General features: G+C 46.1%; 1 protein-coding gene and 1 long non-coding RNA gene across 2 annotated transcripts in view; one reads left to right on the plus strand and one right to left on the minus strand.

Moving 5' to 3' along the window:
* Positions 1–16141, minus strand: part of LOC308466090 — a 190401-nt gene that overhangs the window by 146677 nt on the left and 27583 nt on the right. The window lies entirely within an intron of this gene.
* TTC28 (tetratricopeptide repeat domain 28) overlaps positions 1–16141 on the plus strand; it is a gene marked incomplete at both ends in the record, with an annotated part of 131231 nt that overhangs the window by 3832 nt on the left and 111258 nt on the right.

Here is a 16141-nt window from a genome sequence, read left to right on the forward strand (position 1 = left end):
CAGAAAGTTTCCATTACTCGGCTTGCTTCAGGCCTTGGGGGAAGGGCTCTCACACACCCCCCCCCTGCATTGCAGAGTCTTGCGAAGGGGACTGTGCTATGTGTGCATGGTCACGACTAACGTGTACATGGAATTCTATTTAGCTGCTGAATGAAGAAGAAGCCATTTCTCCACTTCCTGGGCTCTTAGGTTATGCTGCTCACCAAGTGGAACTTGGGGCCCCTGAGGGTCTTGCTCCTGCTCGTGGGGGTCAGCCAGGCCCAGAGTGGGCAAGGGCTCCCCCCTCTAGCCATTCTTCTCCCTTGCTCTCCCTTCCAGCGTGGCGCCAAGGGGGCTCACTGCCAGGTTGAGCTCTTGATCAGAGAGACCTTGCTCTGGTTTCCATTTCCTTGCTCTAGACACACACGCAGATTTGTGCTGTTGCTCTGAATGAACAGCAGTAGTCAAAAATGAAGTGAGATTACCCTTGTCTTTACCCAGCAATTAACACGGACACCTGGGTGCACGGGGCCTGCCTTTCTCTCTCTTGACCTTGTTGCCTACGGAGCCTTCCCATTCCTCCCTAGCCCGCTTGCTCTGACTCCCTGGCCACCATCGTCCTGACTTGCAACAGGCAGCTCTCCTTCTTTGTGGGTGGGTGGGGGAATGCAAGCATTTATCTTGTGGCTCCCGTGCCTCTGTGACCCCCTCCAGTACCCAGAACCCAGCATCTCCCAGCGCCTGCCCTGGCGGCTCCTGAAGCAGGGAGGATAGGTAGGAAAGGCTCAGGTCATGTGTGAAATGGGTTTCTGGGTGCAAGTGGAATCTCCTCAGCCCCACTCTTCTGACCTCTTGGGAGGGCCTGCTACAGGAATCACAATTTTGTTCTCTCCCCTTCCCCCTAAAAGTTGGATGTTCTGAGCTCCTAAAAGGAGCCCCCTCGGCCCAAAAGCACAGGATAAGGACAGTATCTTGACAACCTTGTGTAGTTGCCCTATAAAAAGCAAGTGAACGAAGCCTGGCCATTCTGGAATAAATGCCTGGTGTGGACTCTCCCATGCTGTCAGCTGCTTTGCAAGGCTGGGGCATCTCTCTTGCTCTGACGGGCATTGGAATTTGTGCCAGATGGATTGTGATGCCTTCATAGTGGGACGAAACACGACGAGGGTTTTCTCGGCTTCAGATTTTGCTCCAGAGGCAGCGAGGAACGTTGTGTTAGGAGAACTCCTCCTCCTCTGTCCGTCCTGCCTGCCTTGAGCTGCCAGCACGAGCTATGAAAGGGCCAGTCCCTGGCAGGAAGCAGCCTGCCTTCCTCTTGGACCAGGGGCTCTTCATCCCTGAGGCCGCTGTGCAAGAGAGGAAGCCACTCTTTCCTTGGCTGCATGTGCGGCTGCGTGCCCAGGGCTGCTGAGCAGAGAAGCCCCGGACAGGCTCTTCTTAGCTCTCTCTCTGGAGAAAGCAAGGGCAATTTTTTTCTGCCATAGGTTGGGGGGGGGGGGCGACGGCTTTTGCTTCCTTTCTATTTTGCTCTTGAAGGAAATGGCAGGTTTCCCATAAATGTTTGTCTGAGACTGTGCTTCTGTTTCCATGGCAACAAGGGCCGAGTTTTACTCTGCTGACTCTGGTGATATGAAGGCTATTAATCTGCTCCAAATAGTAGGAAATGGAGGGGTCTGGCTCAGGAGGGGTCTCTCAGCCTCCCCAGGTGCGAGGGGCCGGTCCCCAAGGCCTCTCTGCACATTATCTTTCCATTTCCCTTTGTCCTGCTGTGTCACTGAAGAGACGCAGGGAGGGGAGTGAGACCCACACATTTCAGGCTACATTTTGCAGCTTGATCCAATTGTGCCCCCAAGCTGTTCTCCATCCTGTCAGTCTGACAGCAAGTCTGCCAGAGAAGAGTCTGATAAGCCGCTTTCTTTGTCCAAAGAGTTTAGATTTTCTCTTGCTGTGATGTGAGACCGATCCCTTGCAGACACTCCACCGATTGGCACTGGGCTTGGCATGAGGTGGGGGTGGGGTGGGGGTGTGCCAGACACATTGGTGCTTTGTACTCTCCCAGGGAAAATAGATGTGGCGTGTGTGCTTTGTTCTGTAAGTGTGAGACTTCAGAGTGATTTCTCAGAGACACCGCAGGGCCTTCCCCAGCCCCTTTCCTCCCACGTTTCATGGGTGCAAAGCCCCATCAAGGCTGGTTCTGGGCTTGGCAGTGCCTTTGTAAAACCAGAGTTGTAATAGGAATGGAACATAGACAGAGGCAGCCCGTTAGTCCACCAGGCTCAGCACTGTCCCCACGGACTGGCAGCAGCCCTCCAAGGTTTCAGGTGGGGCTATGCCCACCTACACAGAGGTGCCATTGGGGAATGAACCGGGGGTCTTCTGCCTGCCCCACGGCTGTGCATCTCCATGTCTGGCATCTTCCTGTGAGATTGCTGTGGATGGTCCGATCCTGCCTCTCTGTTCATGTCGTCTTCCAGGGCCAGATTTCGCCAATGAGAATCATGGAATTGTAGAGCTGGAAGGGACCCTGAGGATCATCTAGTCCAACTTCCTGCAATGCAGGAATAGGCGGCTGTCCCATATGGGGATCAGACCTGCAACCTTGGCGTTGTCAGCACCACACCGCAACTGAAGCTCAGGTCCACGCACAGGCGTGCCAGAGGTAGCTCATAGGGAGCCTTACACAAAAGAAAATTGCTCTGCTGCCAGGTGGTGAAACAGAGGAGGAGGAGGAGGAGGAGGATAAACACAATGTTTCTGGAAACCAGTGGGACACTTATCCTTTCCTGCATTTCTGCCACATAGGTAATTAATTGTTTGAAAATTGCAAATCCTCCCTCCCTCCTTCCCTCCTTTGCTGCCTCTTCTTCCAGGCCGGCTGATACATTTGTGATCATAGAATCATAGAATTGTAGAGTTTGAAGGGACCTGAGGGTCTTCTGGTTCAATCCCCTGCAATGCAGGAGTCTCACTCCCAGCCTCATGCAACTGTCTTAGAAATGCTTGCTAGGAGCTGAGCTTCCTGAGATACTCTGAAAAGGCCAGGCTTTCCAAGAAAATAGGCACATCCTTTTCAGTTCTCTTAAATCTGTTAAATAAAATGACACAGAGAGAAGTCCATTCTTAGTAATTCCGATAAATATTAACCATTGATCACCAGCAAGCAGCCTGATAATGCAATTATAGTTACAGGTGAAACTCGAAAAATTAGAATATCATGGAAAAGTTCATTTATTTCAGTAATTCAACTTAAAAGGTGAAACTAATATATGAGATAGACTCATGACATGCAAAGCAATGTACGCTGTACGCCATAATTATAACAAATAAATGCTTGACATATCTTGCTTTGCATGTCATGAGTCTATCTCATATATTAGTTTCACCTTTTAAGTTGAATTTCTGAAATAAATGAACTTTTCCATGATATTCTATTTTTTTGAGTTTCACCTGTAGTAAAAAAAGCAATTTTGTATCTTGTGCCACTTATTAGTTTTTAGAACATTATAACATTTAATCTAAGATCAGAAAAACACAGCCAACTTTAAATGAATAAAACATTGAATGACACTGTTGATTCTATCCAGTCATTAGCAAAAAGTACTCTGGCTACAGCTGAAGTCTAATGGGCTCGTTCTTTATGTTCTGGTCTAACTGATCATTTCATATAATGTAATAAAAAGAATGCTGGATGAAATGGGACTTCATAGTCTATAATCCTTGTTAATTAATGTTTAATTTTCCTGCAGTATTTTTTTATTATTAATATTTATTGCTTTTCCAACGATTTAAACACTACAAAAACAATACAATACAAAACAATACAATACAAGAACACTACATAACATTGACACATTAAGCACATTAAACTAACAAAACAAAACAAAAACAGTTTAAAATAAATCAAACAATTTCATTATCCCATCTTTCATTCACTTATTTCCACGACCTCCTCACACCTCCCTTTTTGTATTCCACTTCTATTAATTGTTTCAGCAGTTCCTTTCCATCTTCCTCTGTTTTCTATCCTATTATTATCTTAACACATTCTAACCTTATTTTTCCTTTAATACTCTATTAATCTATTTATACTTATTTCCTTATAACATTTCTACTAAAGCCATATAATTTCATCCCAACATTTTTCTAACATTCATTAATTTTACAATATTTCTGTAAATAGTCTTTAAACTTTTTCCAGTCTTCTTCCACCAATTCTTCTCCCTGGTCTCGGATTCTGCCAGTCATTTCCGCCAATTCCATATAGTCCATCAACTTCATCTGCCATTCTTCCAGGGTGGGTAGATCTTGTGTCTTCCAATACTTTGCAATAAGAATTCTTGCTGCTGTTGTGGCATACATAAAGAAAATTCTATCCTTATTTGGCACCAATTGGCCGACCATGCCCAGGAGAAAGGCCTCTGGTTTCTTCAGAAAGGTATATTTAAATACCTTTTTCATTTCATTATAGATCATCTCCCAGTATGTCTTAATCCTTGGGCATGTCCACCAAAGGTGAAAGAATGTGCCTTCAGTCTCATTACATTTCCAACATTTATTGTCGGGCAAATGGTAAATTTTTGCAAGCTTGACTGGTGTCATGTACCACCTATACAGTGGTGCCCCGCAAGACGAGTGCCTCGCAAGACGAAAAACTCGCTAGACGAAAGAGTTTTCCGTTTTTTGAGTCGTTCCGCAAGACGAATTTCCCTATGGGCTTGCTTCGCAAGACGAAACGTCTTGTGAGTTCTTGCGAGTTTGTTTCCTTTTTCTTAAAGCCGCTAAGCCGTTAATAGCCGCTAAGCCGTTAATAGTCGCTAAGCCGCTAATAGCCGCTAAGCCGCTAATAGCCGTGCTTCGCAAGATGAAAAAACCGCAAGACGAAGAGACTCGCGGAATGGATTAATTTCGTCTTGCGAGGCACCACTGTAAATCATTTTCATTAAATTTTCTCTTAAGGCATTACATGCCGTGAATTTCACACCTGTGGTCCATAACTGTTCCCAGTCAGCCATCATTATATTATGTCCAACATCTTGTGCCCATTTAATCATAGCTGATTTCACTGTTTCATCCTGAGTGTTCCATTTCAACAGGAAGTTATACATTCTTGACAAATTCTTGATTTTTGGATCTAACAGTTCTGTTTCCAATTTTGATTTTTCCACCTGGAAACCAACTTTTTTGTCCAGATTGTATGCCTCCATTATTTGGTAATAATGGAGCCAATCTCGCACTTTATTTTTCAATTTTTCAAAACTCTGCAATTTTAGTCTGTCTCCATCTTGTTCCAGAATTTCCCAATATTTCGGCCATTTGGCCTCCATATTGAGTTTTTTCTGTGCCTTCGCTTCCATTGGTGACAACCATCTTGGGGTTTTCTTTTCTAGCAAATCTTTATATCTTATCCAGACATTAAACAATGCTTTTCTAACAATATGATTTTTAAACGCTTTATGTACTTTTACCTTATCGTACCACAAATATGCATGCCAACCAAATGCATTATTGAAGCCTTCTAGGTCCAACACGTCAGTGTTTTCAAGAAGCAGCCATTCTCTCAGCCAACAAAAAGCAGCTGATTCATAGTAAAGTTTAAGGTCTGGCAGGGCAAATCCCCCTCTTTCTTTAGCATCAGTTAATATCTTAAATTTTATTCGAGGCTTCTTGCCCTGCCAAACAAATCTAGAAATATCTTTCCTGCAGTATTTTTGACATCTCGCATTTCCACTATATGTGTGTGTGTGTGTGTGTGTGTGTGTGTGTATGGGTGAAAACCACCCCTGGCATTTTCAACAAGTGGGTGGGTAATTTTTTATCTTCATTGGGACAATGCACCACCTACTCATGATCTTAGAGAAATTTTCTCTTACTCCATACAGTATTTAAAGGGAGTCTATATGCAGTTTCCTATAGATTTCCCCAGATTTCTAGGGGATTACTCCCCAGCCTGTAGTCTATGCCCATAAGATATTGTTTTACTTGTTCAGGTCTGGTATCTTGTTTTATAAAAGTCTGGTTAAGATTTTGGTATCTGTGCCTATTGGCCTTTATACTTTTCCAAAGTCTTTAACTATGGAATCATTGAACTTTGGGTCATAAGAGCTTTAACCGTGAAATGATTATGATCCTTCCCCATTTGGAAACCTGCTATTGCCTTTATATCAGGGCTCAGCAAACTTTTTCAGCAGGGGGCTGGTCCACCGTCCCTCAGACCATGTGGTGGGCTGGACTATATTTTGAAAAAAATAAAATAAAAATGAACGAATTCCTATGCCCCACAAATAACCTAGAGATGCATTTATTCTACTCATGTAAAAACATGCTGATTCCCGGACCGTCTGCGGGCCGGATTGAGAAGGCGATTGGGCCGGATCCAGCCCCTGGGCCTTAGTTTGCCTACCGATGCTTTATATCATCTTTTGAGAGGCTCCAAATTGGTATTGATTCCAGATCTGTAACAAATAGGATGATAGTAGGGGCTGCACTTGCTCCCCTCACCAGCCTCCCTCTCATTCTCCCATATCAACCCCCAAGAGCTTCCTGCCTTCTGCAACTGGTGAGTTCATTTTCCACTTTCCCAACCCCATCTCTCTCTTCCGTTCTGCAGCCACGCTGTGCTCCAGTTTTCACCTTTATCCCTTGGTCCATGCCTCCCCCACTTTTCTCAGCTCCTCCTTGCACACACATATTGCTCCCCTTTCCATGCCTTGTTCTTGCTTGTTCTACATATATGGGTCTCTGCTTGTTAAATTATCTGTTCCACATTACTACATTTAGTAATCACCAGGAGTGAAATACATTATGTGACGGTGCTATGGAATATTTGAGGACTCCACATCCCTTATCTCTCTCACATGAAGGGGTTGAGGAATGGAAGAGGGAGAAGTTTGAGTGCAGTGAAAAGGGAGAAGCAGTGAAAGGAAAAAAAGTTAGAGTAAAGCAGGGGCATGTAGACATTGAGAGGAAAATGGTAATGTTAAACAACTGCAGAGGTTTAAGTAAACAGAAAACAGTTTTGACCAGGCAAAATAGCAGAGATGGGTAGAATGATATGATACGATACAATAATCTTTATTGTCATTGTCCCATACAGAACAACGAAATTGAAAAAATCTACATTCTACATAGAAGCTAACAGCAAAAAGCCAACACAGCGGAGCCCTTCCAAATTCCCTTCTCACTGTACTCACACCTCCCTGCAAACTTCCTAGAACTAGCTTAACATCACCTCATTTTTCCTCCCCCTTATTTATTTGGCTGCTGCTCAAATGCATGCAGGGTTCTTTCCAGTAATAATGTGGTTTTCATGCTTCCATTTTGTTTCCAAAACCATGTTGTCTGTGTTCTCTGCTTCACTGCTGTAACAAGTCACGTGAGTTTGCCCAAGTGGGGCAGGCCAGGGGGTGCTTTCGATGTGGGACTAGTTACAGTGCACTGCGCTTTTCAACCCTGTTTTTAGCTGGCTTGTTTCCTCCCAGTGAGGCATCTGTATGTTGGGCAGTGGCAAATTGCAGGTTTTAAGTTTCCTTTCCTCTTGCATTTTTCTCCCACGTGATGGTGCGAGGGCCTCAGCCTTTTAGAAAATCTGCCTGGTGGTTTACGGCTGCTTGAGAGCAGCAGGAGCCAGACGGTTGCAGCCTGAGATGGGGCCGTATCCTCTGTGCATACATTGCTGCAGATAACCAGAGAGAAATGGATGAAGGGAGAAGCTGGAAAGGACAGCTGTTTGGTCAAGACCAGCCATAGTCTGAGCCTTCCTGAGCTCTGCTCTGCTTCCCATTAAGGACATGCCATCCACATTTCTCCAAGGAAAATAGGGACATCCTATTCAATAACAACAATAATAATATTTATACCTCACTCATCTGACTGGATTGTCCAAGCCACTCTGGGCAGCTTCCAACATATATAAAAACAAAATAAAACATTAAACATTAAAAAACTAACCTATACAGGGATGCCTTCAGATTGCTTGGGGGGTTGGATAACTCCATACCTTACAAACTTTCTCTTATGAAAATAGGGACGTCCTAAGGAAAAGCAGGACATTATGGGATCAAATCAGAAACTGGGGCAGCTTCTGTAAATCTGGGACTGTCTCTGGAAAATAGGGTCACTTGGAGGGTCTTTGCAAGGGCAGTGATGAGAGGAACGCTGGTCTTTGTACTGCTGTGGCATTCAGACAAGGAGGAAGCAAACAGCTTCTCCACATGTCTTCTCGTATTGCTTCTTGACTAGACTGGGCCCCCCAGGACCCCCAGCTGTTCCCAGGGAAAGCAGAGGAGGCCAGCAAGGCCTTCCTGAAGTTCCATAGGCAGAGAGTGAATGTGGTGAGGCATTTGAGGCCAGAGCTGATACAGACCTGGACGCGCTGTGTCGTGCCCCCTGCGCTGGGTACCGCACAGGTCATTCCCGCAGGACTGGGGCCTCCTCTGGCAAGAGCAGGGCTTCTGTGACACAAGAAGGAAAGCTGCTTTTTAGCTGTCAGCCAGATGCCAGGGCAGCCACTGGTGGCCAGCCTTGAAGGCTGGGCAGTTCTGGGCGTTTGTGGGTGGGGAAGATGCCGCTCTCCTGCCTTGTAGGGCAGCTGATGGAGGCCTCTTGAACGAAGCTTTTCTGGCCCACTGAGGTGTCCAAGCACACCAGACAAGAATGTTGGACAAAAGGGTAGAAATGCTATAAGGAATCAAGTATAAATAGATTAATAGAGTATTAAAGGGAAAAATAAGGTTAGAATATGTTAAGATAATTATAGGATAGAAAACAGAGGAAGATGGAAAGGAATTGCTGAAACAATTAACAGAAGTGGAATACAAAAAGGCAGGTGGGAGGAGGTCGCGGAAACAAGGGAATGAAAGTTAAGATATTGAAATTGTTTTGTGTTTTAAATGGTTTGTGTCTTGTTTTGTTAGTCTTATGTTTTCTTTTTCTCTCTTTTTTTCCCTTTTCTTTGTTTTTCTGTTTTGTTGTGTTTAAACGGTTGAAAAATAAATAAATATTATTTTTTTTTAAAAAAGAATGTTGGAAAGTCACATGTTCAGAGACGCTGCTGGTGGCTGAATGCTCAAGGGGAAGCTGAAGCTGGATTCAAATAAGATGGGCTTATGAAACCAAGAGGTTTCTCCATCTTGGTCCCTGCTTGGCTTGATATCCAGCTCTTAGAGGTTCAGCATCCTTGGCCTTCTTTGCATTTCATTCCCAGAGAAGCTGCTGGTGTGGTGCTGCCTCTCTCAGGACCTTTGGCAAACTCCTTCCCTCCTCTTCCAAAAAGATACCTTTTTGCTGTTAGTGATTCTGGACACTTCTGTTTTCTGTATATTGTAATGCTTTATTGCTGTATTTCTGTACTTTATGTTGCTGCTCTTAGTAGTTTGTATGGATGGTTCTAGTATATATTTTTGTATTTTAATTTGCTGAACACCTTAATACAGAGGTTTTCAACCTTTTTGAATCCACGGCTCCCTTGACCAACAACGTTCTTTCTGTGGCTCCCTTGTGGGATAAGTGGTACAATCCTGACCATCATTCAAGGTGCTGAAGGGTGTAGCAGTGCACCGGTTGAAAACTACTGGCCTATGCTATAAATTCTGCACATGCTCAGAGAAACATCTTTAGAAGCAACCTAACACCCCCCCCCAACAAACAACCAGGGAAGGCACAGACCTGCTCATAGATTTCCTGTCTTGTTTCGGAACTTGTCTCTTGCATCATACTTGTTTGTTTGTGCCCAGCGGGAGCCTCGGAGTGGACTTGCTTGGTGGGTGCTTGTTTTAAGAGGTCTGCTTTGGTTGTCTGCCAGAATGTCTCTTAGACTGGCGCAAAAAGTATTTTTGCAGATATGAAGTGATCTCCAAGTGGCAGAGCAAGTGTTGCTCCATCCCTGGGAGCTTGGTGCCTCTTTTTGTGTAGCCCTCTAGAAACGTCTTCCTTTTGCCCCCAACTCAGCCAAACTGCGGCCTTCAAGGAGGGTCTGTGATGCCTGCCTCTGCTGCAGCCCAGCGCCACTTGGCACTTGCTTCCACCTGAGCATTGGGGTTTGTAGATGATCAGGAGCAGAGGCGGGGGGCTTTCTGCTCAGATCAAGCAGGTGACAGAGGGTCTTTCTCGGCTGCAGCTCAGCCCAGACAGAGCCACCAAATGATGGTCTCTTGCCTTGATCACCAGGTCTCCATCAAGGTCAGCGGTGGGGTTTGGGGCAGCATTAATTATGTTGTGTCTGTGGGAGGCAGTGTTGCACTGAGGAGGAGAAGGCTGCAGGCTGGCATGGAGTCTTATGGAGTCTTAAACCCACCTCGCCTGCTTGCGGTCAGGAGCACAGCTGATCCTGTCTGGAGCCTCCTCTGGGCCTGGTAGGCTCTAGAACGTCCAGGCAGCGCTACTTCCACCTCCACACCTGCCTGTTGATTTGACACCTGTCCAAAGTACGGGACGACCTCTCTGTACACCAGTTTGGCTTCCCTGACTCCCTCTCCCACCTTGCCTTTGCTGTGGAGGCCCAGCAACACCTCTGGGTGTGCTCCTGGGGCAAAGGCAGATCCCAGCCAAAAAGGAAGAAGGAGGCCTAGCTCTCGGCATCTCTTGAGAAGCCGGTGTTGCCTTTTGCCTGCCAGCCAACGACCGCATTTTCTTGCCCATTGATCCTTGGCTGGGCTTTCCTTTCCAGGCATCTGCAATAAGGAAACTCCAGCTGGGCGTGGAGACAGCCGCATCCCAGAGGCTCCTGCAGAGCTGGGGGAGGAAGCTTCCTGCCTTGGCTTCCGAGTGGCTTCCAGCACTTCAGTCTGTGGAGAGGCACCTGTGGGTCGCACCTTGAGGTCCGTGTGCCTTGCCAAACTGTTTGAGTGACCCGTCAGTGCAAGGAGTGTCTGTCACACCTGTGGACAGGAGGCAGCAGTGCAGTGGTGGGCTTTGGGGTTTGGGCTCGAAGGGATGTTCTTTTCTTTTATACAAGCTCCTCTGGCAGCTGCTTTCATTGCGTCCCGGAAGAGAGGGGTTGTTAGGCTATGTTTTCTTAGTTTGGGCTTGAATGTGGCAGACCTGGCTTCTGAGGATGGCCTTGGGCAAGCCTCAGCCTCCTTTTCCTCATGAATCCAGTGAGGGGGAAAGTGGACGCTTAAGGAGCTCTAGAAAGAATGGGCAGCAAGTGGAGCACAGGAGCTCTTTGCTCAAATGTCAGGAGGCTAGGATGGCGGCGGCTGCTGCTGCATGTTACTTTATTTATAAAAACAAAATAAATAAATAAAAAGGAAGTTTTCCTGGCTCCCTGCATGTGGGCACTTTCCCTCCCCCCTTCAGTCTCCCTCAGGATGTGTCTGGCTGGCCAGTGCAAATGGCATCTGGCTGAGATGGTCCCCTGCCAAGCCATGCCCTGCTCATCTCCTGCTCTTGGTCTCGTCTTCTGGGGGTGCCCTTCCCTCCTAGAAATTGCTTGCTTGCTTTAGAGATGCCTTTCAAGCATGTGAGAGCCCAGCAATGTACACATTTGCAATGAGGGCACTTCCCTTGGTATTTGATGCAGAAGTCACTCTTGCGGCAAAACAAGCTCTTCAGAGACCCTGCACAGCAATGTGAAAAGTGGAGGCTTTCAGAGGTCCAGCTTTTATAGAGTGACCCAGAAAGAGAGCTGGGGGCGGGGGGGGGGGGCAGTGTATGACTGCCTGGCATCCTGCTGTCTCTGAGCAAAACAGGATGGCCAAGTAGTGCCACTTGTGAGCGATGCTCCGCCTTGTGGCTTCCTGCCTGCCTGGGTTTTGCTCTCCCCAGCATCTCTGCTCTGCTTTATTTCTCCAGTGCCCACAGTTTACTATCCTCTCATCTCCTTTTGGCTTTGTGGATTTGGGAATATTGCCTGGAAGGGGCGGGTTGATCTTCACTCTGAGTTGCTGCTGTTGTTGTTGTGTCATGTGAATTTTGGAGGATGCAACAAAATACTGAGGAGGACTATTTACTTTTCTCCTTGCTTGCTAATTGGGCCCAGCTGTTGGCCACGTGAAGAATCCTTGGGATGGCTTGAGGATGGGTGCCCCCGCCTAGTCTGCTGAAGGGGGGGGGCTAAGACATTGGTCCTAGTGGCCCCCCCTCACCGGCAGAATGTTGCTCCCCCTCGTGGCACATAAAAACACAAGAGTGAAGAATGTGACTTGACCACTGAAGAATTTTTTATGAATAGGGCTCTTGTTTTTAATTTGATGAGCAGAGAACTTTCCAGGTCTGTCCCTCTCTTTCCAATCTGTCTTTAATTTGCAGAGAGATGCATTCCAGTTTTTCAAACATGAAACTGTTTAATGGGTTTTTTTTGGCTCCTCCTGAGTGCTGGTTGCGAGAGTTTACCCCAAGACTTCGCATGTTTGCTCCTCCTCCCACAGAGGGAGAGGGAGAGGGAGAGGGAGAGGGAGAGATAAGGGGGCTCAGTGGGGATGAGGGGTAACAAATTCACAGCTGGGAGGACTTCCGGGGAGGCGCCTCTGGCGATGGCTGGATTCCTCTGATCGGGAGGAATCAGCTCCGTGGAAATCTGGGTCTGGCCGCCACGGCGAAGGCGGAGACCCGTTAAAAATCACAGGCGGGAGAAGCCTGTGAGTGTGGGATACGGCGGGCACCCTTTGCGCCTCCCCCACTCGCGGGGAAACCCGGTTTCGGGGATCCGGAGCGACGTGGGGTGAGCGGCGCGGTGCTTCGAATCATCTGCTGCTTCCACGGAGCGAAGCCGCATAGCTGTTGTCGGAGAGCGTTGACTTTTTCCTGTGGACAATTTGACTCTAAAGTAACTACCCGTGAGTAAAGCTTAATTGGGAAAATTGGATTTCTTAAAAAACACACGTCTAATTTGGCATCGAAACGGGGAAGGTTCAATATAGGAAGTCTGCCTTCCCCTTTTGTAAATAGACTGAAGCAATGGAGGCTGCAAGCTGAAGTCTTGGAAAGCCTTTTGTAAAAGACTAAATTTCCATAAGTAAAGAATATAACCCCCCCCCCCTTGGAGGCAGGAGAAGAGGGGGGAGGGAAGTTGTCAACTGAGTTTGCCTGCAGAAGAGACCAAGAGAGGTAAAACACCGCCGCTCGGACCCTGGGAACGGGCTGCTAGAAGGTCCGACGTTTTGGTGAGACGTTTATTGACAGTGCTTGGATCGTGTTGACAGCTAGCATAAGAGAAGATACATTGTTTCTACTGTTTCCAGCAGTGAAAGTAACTGAAAATTGAAATTAGTTTTGGGTCGTTTGAACTGCTTTAAGAGGATATTACTTATCAATACAAATAGAAACTGTTTCCCTCTAGTGGAAGTTCTTGAAACTGGCGGCTACATAAGATTTGGGCTGGGAAATTTCCAGTTTTAAGATAAAAACCGTGAGACTGTGAGTTGACCTTGAATCTATTGAGTGTTATGGCAGATGCGAAAGACGGAATGTCGCCAGAAGAGGCCTTAGTGATTGTGCTAGTGAAAATAAATGATTCGCTGGAACAGCTTCACAAGAAAATGGATGTGATAAATATGAAAGTGGATGCTGCAAATATTAAAAATGATTTAATGGTAGAAAGTCTAAATAACCTGGGACAAAAGGTGAATATCAATACAGAAACTACCCAGAAATTGATACAGGAATCTATCCTGATACGGCAAACTGCGGATGAAGTTAAGGAGAAAACCCTCGCTGCTGAAGTTAAAGTAATTCAACTGGAGAGAGAGAGAGTCCCATCCATACAAGGATGATTTGATGAATACGAGCTGACACCTGATATGACTGAACTTAAAGAGAAACAGATGAAATTGAGGATCAGAGACCTACCCGAGGAAAAGGAAACCTTGATAGAGTTTCAGGAGGAGATAGGACTAACATTGGTTGAGAAAGAGAGGTATTGGGGGGTTAGTATGACTGCCAGAAATGTGAATTTATTCAAGGGCAACTGCAAAGGACGTTGGCTTGAAGAGAAGGGGGATTTGGAAATAGGGCTAAATTGGAAGTTGCTATTGTTGGGCCGAGTTGTTGTGATGGGGATGAGGGTTGCGGTGAGGTCGGGGATGTTGTCTTTGTTTCAAACATTGCAAGTTTTGGATGGGAGGGATTGTTTCAGGAGGTGGCAGAGGGATGTCTCTAGATCTGTATGGCAGGGCAGGAAGCCTCGAGTAAAATTTAAGATATTAACGGATGCTAAAGAAGGAGGTGGACTTGCCCTGCCAGACCTCTAAATTTTGTTGTGAATCATCTGCTTTTTGCTGGCTGAGAGAATCGGCAGAATCCGAGACCAGGGAGAAGAGCTGGTGGAAGAAGACTGGAAAAAGTTTAAAGACTATTTACAGAAATATTGTAAAATTAATGAATGTTAGAAAAATGTTGGAATGAAATTATATTGCTTTAGTAGAAATGTTATAAGGAAATAAGTATAAATAGATTAATAGAGTATTAAAGGAAAAATAAGGTTAGAATGTGTTAAGATAATTATAGGATAGAAAACAGAGGAAGATGGAAAGGAATTGCTGAAACAATTAATAGAAGTGGAATACGAAAAGGGAGGTGTGAGGAAGTCGTGGAAATAAGCGAATGAAAGATATGACATTGAAATTGTTTAAAATGGTATTTGTTTTGTTTTATTTGTCTTGTCTTGTCTTGTGTTGTTTTCTGTTTGTTGTTTCTTTTTGCTTCTTTGATTTGTTTAACTCTTTTTCTTTTTTTGGTAACTTTTAAACTCTTAATAAATATTATTTAAAAAAAACAAACAAATTCACAGCTGGGAGCAGCCCTTGGGTTTCTCTGCTGGCCCCTGTGTTCTTCTTTTCCCTGGACACCCCCCCCATCCCTTTTTTAGAGCTAGGTGCGTTTAATGCGATACCTTAACTGAGCTGAATTCAAACCCTAGTTTGCTTTAATTCACACTTTGAAGTTGTTGGAAGAAACTGCTGATTTGGGTTTGTGGTTCATGCTGACAGGGAGCGTGGGCTACACCAGGTTGAAGGCCCCTCCCATCTGCCCTGGCCTCCAGTAGAATTGTAGGGTTAGAAGGGAGCCTGAGAGTCATCTAGTCCAACCCCCTGCAAGGCAGGAATATGCAGCTGTCCCTTGCGGGGTTGGCATTATTAGTACTGTGCTATGTTCTCACCAACTCAGCTATCTAGTTGATCTGTGGCAGCTCCATCCCTGCTTCTTCTGTGTTGTTCTGCCTTTAGACATCCTCAGCTGCCCAGAGAGGAAGCAAGAGAGGGGTTGCCCATGGGGAACACATGCGGCATGTTACCATGAAAAAGTAAATATGAGGAATGATATCGATAAAATATTGGCCCAGGGAAGATTGGACCTCCTGCCTACCCATTCCCTTGAGTGTGCATTTTGCTTACGTTTGAATTCTCTGTGAAGAAAATGCAGGCAGTGGCCATTCCCCATGGGAGTTCTGTTCCTGGCCCCTGTGCATGTCAGCGAAGCGCATAGAAGCATGCCCACCCACCTTCTGCTTTTCTCCAGGTCCAAAAGGACCCGCACATCGGTGTTCACACATCAATTGGTCATGCTTAAGGTGGTCACCATCTGTATGCATGAATATACAGTGGTACCTCAGGTTACATACGCTTCAGGTTACAGACTCCACTAACCCAGAAATAGTGCTTCAGGTTAAGAACTTTGCTTCAGGATGAGAACAGAAATCGTGCTCTGGTGGCGCAGCGGCAGCAAGAGGCCCCATTAGCTAAAGTGGTGCTTCAGGTTAAGAACAGTTTCAGGTTAAGTACGGACCTCTGGAACAAATTAAGTACTTAACGTGAGGTACACAGTGGTACCTCTGGACGCGAACGGGATCCGTTCTGGAGCCCCGTTCGCATCCTGAGCAGAACGCAACCTGCATCTGCGTGTACGTGGGTCGCGATTCACTGCTTCTGCGCATGTGCGTGACATCATTTTGAACGTCTGCGCATGCGCGAGTGGCGAAACCCGAAAGCAACCTGTTCCGTTACTTCCGGGTCGCCGCGGGACGCAACCTGAAAAGATTTAACCTGAAGCAACTTTAACCCAAGGTATGACTGTACTCTATTTGGTTGCACAGGAACTCAGCAAAGCAGTGCTTTTTGACGAAGAATCTGTTTTCATAACAAATCCTGAAGCTGACTCAACAGACCCTCCGAATCCCCATTGCTGAGTCTCACAGGGGCTGCTCCTGTCCTGCTTGTGACCCATCTGG

Source organism: Podarcis pityusensis, assembly GCF_964106645.2.
Source record: "Podarcis pityusensis genome assembly, chromosome: 16".
Taxonomy (NCBI): domain Eukaryota; kingdom Metazoa; phylum Chordata; class Lepidosauria; order Squamata; family Lacertidae; genus Podarcis; species Podarcis pityusensis.